This window comes from Magnolia sinica, chromosome 7 (assembly GCF_029962835.1).
Source record: "Magnolia sinica isolate HGM2019 chromosome 7, MsV1, whole genome shotgun sequence".
In the NCBI taxonomy this organism is placed as follows: domain Eukaryota; kingdom Viridiplantae; phylum Streptophyta; class Magnoliopsida; order Magnoliales; family Magnoliaceae; genus Magnolia; species Magnolia sinica.
The window spans coordinates 93,575,316-93,581,333 of record NC_080579.1 but is presented as its reverse complement, the minus strand read 5'-3'; positions in this window follow the sequence as shown (position 1 = coordinate 93,581,333).

Sequence of the window (6,018 nt, the reverse complement as noted above, 5' to 3'; positions counted from 1 at the left end):
CCTTAACGTGATTTGCTTAAAAATCCAAAGCACTGAAATGGCTATTTATAAGAAAATCAGGTGACCTGGTATTCTCCATTTTTAGAATGTTTTTCTGCTTCGCTGGATTCGTCGACAGACTCGTTCATGGTTTGAATTTGTTCGGTAACGTTTTTCTGTTTGAGTGAGGTCATTTTCTCACCGTAGTCCCTCGGACCACTGTCAAATCCATGATCGGAACCGTTGATTATGTAGACCCCACCAGAGTAGCCATGGTGAAAAAATTTTGTGATGAACAGATTGTACGGTGGATCACGCGGTTGGATGCAATAAATGGTTGAGAATGAGGTTTGCTAATTTCGTTCCTACAGCAGGGTCCTTCACATTCACACGTAAACGCATGTTCCACAATGTGACACGTGCATGAGATCTGAGCTTTCCATCCGGTGAGTTGCACTGTTTAGATCTTCTGACCTAAAATAAGGGCATTTGACAGCTCATTTGGGCCCTGTAATATAAAAAAATTGAATGGTTAGAACTAGAAATTTTTAACCGTCAATTTACGTCGTACATTGTGGCCCACCTAAAGAGTCAAAATTTATCTTATTTTCCAAGAAGAAGATCTGATAATGATTTCAAATCGCACAAGAGTTTCATATTTGCACGTGTTACAGCGTGTAGATGTGTGCGGTTCCATGCGCGGGTGAAATTAGCAAACTTCTAACCCTAAAGAAAGGCCAAAAGTTGAGATTCTATGACTATTTTGGCTGAATAGGTAGATGAATTTTCGGCCTTGAGCCATCACTGGGTGCTTGGTGTGCCGATCACAGCCGTCGAACCATGTATGGTGTGGGGCCCATACCTACAGTTTAGGCTAGTCCTGCCATCCTCATTTGTTAATCCGTTTTAATTTTTGATACAGGATGAAGGAGCCGAGCATATTGTTTTGTTGGATTTCGGTATGTGTGTAATAATTTGTATAAAAACTCACTTAATCGCATCAAGTCGCCTCTAGTCTAATTGCGTTGAACTGAGTATAAGAGGAATTTAACCTTGGTATCGAGGACCGAATTTCCAGCAATATATCTAGACCCTCATGCACTTATACGGATTATATTCAATGTTGATGTGAATTGTTTATAATTTACACATTGGTGATGGATGTTCTATTTAAAGCTTGTGTACATTTTTAAATTGCATATGTGTACGTTTGATTTTGAATTCAGTTTGGACGTAATGATGAATTGGATGTGTATTTAAGTTCTAAGATTATGTGATGATAAATTGAACACGTGATTACATTATATTGTGTAACGTCCTGGATTTTCACTATTTTGGATTTCTAAAAATCTTTAAATTTTTCTATAAAATAATTAACTTATATTATCACTTACTGACCATTAACACTTAATGTTATACACGGGTGGTACTAGTAAAGAACCGCACAAGTCCGATTAATCAACCGTAGGAAGCCAACAAATTCGCTCGATCACTTAAACATCGAATTTAGCTACATGATTTGCTCGCACATAATCTAAATTTAACTGACCTACCACTAATTAATCAAGACAATTGTAACTAAATTAAAAGATCTACTCGAAGCCAAATTGGATAAGGCCCAGATATTGACTAATGAATTAAATGAACCCTATCACTCTTTTAGCTTAAAACCAACAATTTAGAGTAATCATAATCAAATCTCCACTTTCACTAGTTATAAATAGGTCATACTATGAACATAGTTAATCCAAACCCTAATCATTGCCTTCGAGAAATCTCAATATCTAATTCATTTCATAAATGCCCCGATTTTTCTAACAAATTCTAGGCCGCTCGTTAGTGGGTCATTAGTTCAAAAACTATAAAATAATATTCGTCTTACTAAGCTCGACGTCCATCGTGAGAGTCGAACCTGGGTAGTATCCAGAACCGCTCAACTTAAGCCGAGAGACGAGTGCATGAGAAGTGCAAATACCCTAAAGGAATAAGCTGAAACTTAAGTGAATTGGGTCGTCCACTCTTACGCAAAGTTGAGAATTTCAGACCGTCGGTTTAGGACCAAACTTCACATGTAAAGTAAAGATATTTCCCTGCTCATATCCATATAGCCGCGACCCCGATCGACCATCGGTGACTGTTGAACAGACTTCTAATCATATCTGTTAATCGACGCATCCAAATGACGAGCCGATCATGTCCATACGTAGATCATCATTAAGGCTAACTATCCTACGGTGTATATCAATATGTACACTCCATAATGGGCCTTAGAGGTTAAAAAACTCTTTCATAGGGCTAATATAGTAAAAACCCAACCATTGGGGCCATTTACACCAAATCTGACATTATAAAAGGGTCTCATTTGGGCACCCCCTACTCCCATACGAATTTCATGCCCTACCTTGGTGAAGGCGAAGAGAGAGAAAGAGAGAAGGAGAGAAAGAAGAAGGGAGAGAAAGGTGGGCCCAAGGGAGGTAGAATCTTATATCCCCTCTTCCATCTTCCTCAAGAAACCCCCAATCTACAACTACAAATACGATTTTCAATCAATTGGGTAAGTAAGCACTCTTTTCCTTTAGAAACCTATTATGTTAAAGTAGGCCTTGCATGTATTCTAACATGCAAGTACGTTTGACTCAGGATCTCTACAAATCGACTCACAAGTTTGGCAACTGTAGGTCGATTCCTCAAGCTCTTAACAATCCGTGCGTGGAGACCATTATTCTTAGGTAGCCGAGTAACAAGTTTTATTCTAAATTTAATGATTTTTGTTGCTAGATTGATGAACATACGAAATCTAAGGAAAAACTCTAAATTAAGAATCCATATGATGATTACACCCAACATGCATGAAAAGATAAATGGATTGTTTGATCGTTATTCTCAAATTGTTTGGGCATGAGATTCGTGTTGTGTGTACATTCTTGCATCTAACATCTTTACACATTTTTCTATATTTATGCTTGATTGTTATTTCCCGTACTATGGATAATGTGTGATTTTTGCTTCTTAGGTAGTTCAACACCACCCACACACATATCTAATTTATGCTACTAAGAGTAGTCACATACATGTCAATATCCTAAATCTTATGCTTAGATGTGTTGTACGTTTTTTTCCTTCTCTACTTAAAGATAAACTCTTGACTGCTTAGAATATTATTAAATATAGCCCACCCTCTGGGTTGGTCAGGAATCTGAGATTTGTAAGGGTAGTCCCGTTAGTTGGGCCGCCCTGTGACTAGACAGACTAGTGCAGGCGGACGCGAATGAGCGACAGTGGTACGACTACATGAGTTGCTTGCACCCGATGTCGTGCATTTCGTGCTCGCCTGAACTAGGGTGATCTAGTCCACTGAGTGACCAACCGTGTTTGTTAACCATATTTGCTCACGCCTGTTTGAAACCTGAAACACCTCTCACCCACTGGCGCCCACTGATAACGGCTAGTAAATTGATCCATAGCCTCGTAAGCCAGGTATGGTGAAATGAGACACTGTGTCCGAGCTGTCCGCCTAAGCTGGGATAACGAGCCTCCCCGTAGTGGTCCGCAAGCGATCTCGCTTTTCAACACTCCTCACGTGCTTGCATTCGGAGGTGAGGAACCCGATGGGATCAAGGATTGTGGGACCTTGGCCTCGTACGTTGAGGGGTCACGGTCTCGCAAAAAGGGATAAGGGCATTGATATCGTCAGGGTACACTAGTTTCCCTAATCTGCTGGATGAACGGACCTAACTAAAAACTCGGTTAACATGTTCACATTCGCATTGCACCAGTTTTATGCCATTGATTGGATAAAGTTAGATTATAATATCCTGAAAATTTTCACACTCGTGTAAGTACACAGTGCTTAATCTAGTATACATCCCAATTTGAACCCATATTTTAGGAAAACGACACTTGAACTTGTGTATATCTATACATACTTAGATGCTGGTATACCTCGTAACAACATTTAATATCCAATATATTATCATATACTCAATTAGTCATCAAACCAACTATTGAAAATACTACCCATCGCTAGACTTACTCATCCAACTGTTTACTTTCCTTGTAAACCACTCGATCTTGATAAACCAACTTTGGGATAGTCATATTCACATATATACCTATCCACCCTATCTAATGATCCTATCCATGAGTATATGCGCGCACGCACGCACACACCCTTTCACATATTCTAAGCCTTCATATCACAATATACTTTATTTATTAGCAATCTAAACCATTTAAAATAATATTCACAGACCCATTAAGTCATCCAACTGTTCATCTCATTTTCAGATTGTCTGATCATAATATACTAACTTTGAACTCCTTGTATGTAGGTTCATTCATGAATCTAATCCATTCATATTAATCATCACCTATATACATGCTTAATCTATCATCGAGATCATGACCTAAGAACCCATTGGGCCACTTGCCTCACATTTTTAAGATTATCCGACAATTCAATTTGAGATAAGCCCTTTCAACCATCCAACTAAAGAACCATCAATCGTAATTATACCTTCCATAATCTAAACCATTTAATAAATGAACCACTTAATATCATAGCCTATGATTGACATATAGTCCTGAATCCCAACCGTTCATACATGGAACCCATATAATTTAGCCCCTTATCTAGCTATTCATTAACTTAAGCCATTCGTTCTTTCAAATCTGATCAATCGTGAAAACATCCATCCATCCTTAGATCCAAGCCATCAAAACCCGATTGTGAAAACTCATTCTCAAAATGCTTACGTAACTGTTTAACGCTTTTCCATTATATAAATCAACTCCAGAACCTTAAGCTCTATAAAACTCTCGTTACATCCAGAAAGACCTAGAAAAAAAAAGGAGAGAGAAGAAAGAAATCAATAGAATGTGAGAGAGATCAGGGAGTCAGTGCCTCTCCAAGTTGCAGATTCCAGTCCATTTCAAGAAGGAGAGAAGATATGAAAGAAAGAAGAAAGGAAGAGGAAGAAAGAAATGAAAATGAGTGAGAAAGAGAGAAGATATGTTGTGGATCGAGTCGACTTGGTGAGTGTACTCGCTGGCCACGACTCACTAAGTTGACTCAATGAGTTAATATATTGTTTTGTCGGATTTCAGTATGTGTGTAATAATTTGAATAAAAAATTCACTGAATCGCATTGAACTGAGTATAAGAGGAATTGAACCTTGCTTTCGAGCACCGAATTTCCAGCAATATATTTAGACCCTCGTGCACTTATACAGATTATATTCAATGTTGATGTGAATTGTTTATAATTTACACATTGGTGGTGGATGTTCTATTTGAAGGTTGTATACATTTTTAAATTGCAGACGTGTACATTTTATTTTGAATTCAGTTTGGATGTAATGATGAATTGCATGTGTATTTAAGTTATAAGCTTATGTGATGATAAATTGAACACGTGATTACATGCACTATGTTGGAAAGAAAGAATGTCTATGTTAATCATTTACATTGCATTCGTGATGTAGAGAGGGTTGCGGACAGTTACATGGCCAAGATGGATTAGAAAAGGACCGGTCGACGACAAAAGTGATTCGGACTATCGGACCTTAAATCAGGCGTATCTCATAATCCAGAATAAGTTATCAGACGTAAAATATATGATTTTGGGGTAGAACGAGCTACTTTAGCTAACCAAACCAGTTACATTGGGTTACGCAAGCTGGATTTGCGAAGTACCGCTAGATCGACAATCATTTCCCTATTTTAATTCCGTTTTTACTATAAATAATAAGTTTTAGTTTGATTATAACTCTTCATCCGTTAGGCTTTAGGAGTTGCGCCCAACGTGAAAAGAGCTTAGAAAAATTAGGATAACAGCTTAGTAAAGCCAAATAGGACACTTAATATTTTTGGCCGAAAACCTTGCACACTAGTAAACATCACAACCGTTTATAAATAGTAAGTTTACTATTTATAGTAAGTTGCGAATTCTACAAGTTTTAATTGTAGTTTGATTCTGATCTCTTTCCTATTGCTTGGTATCCCTAGTTAAAGGGTTGTGAACTCATTTTTTACATTCA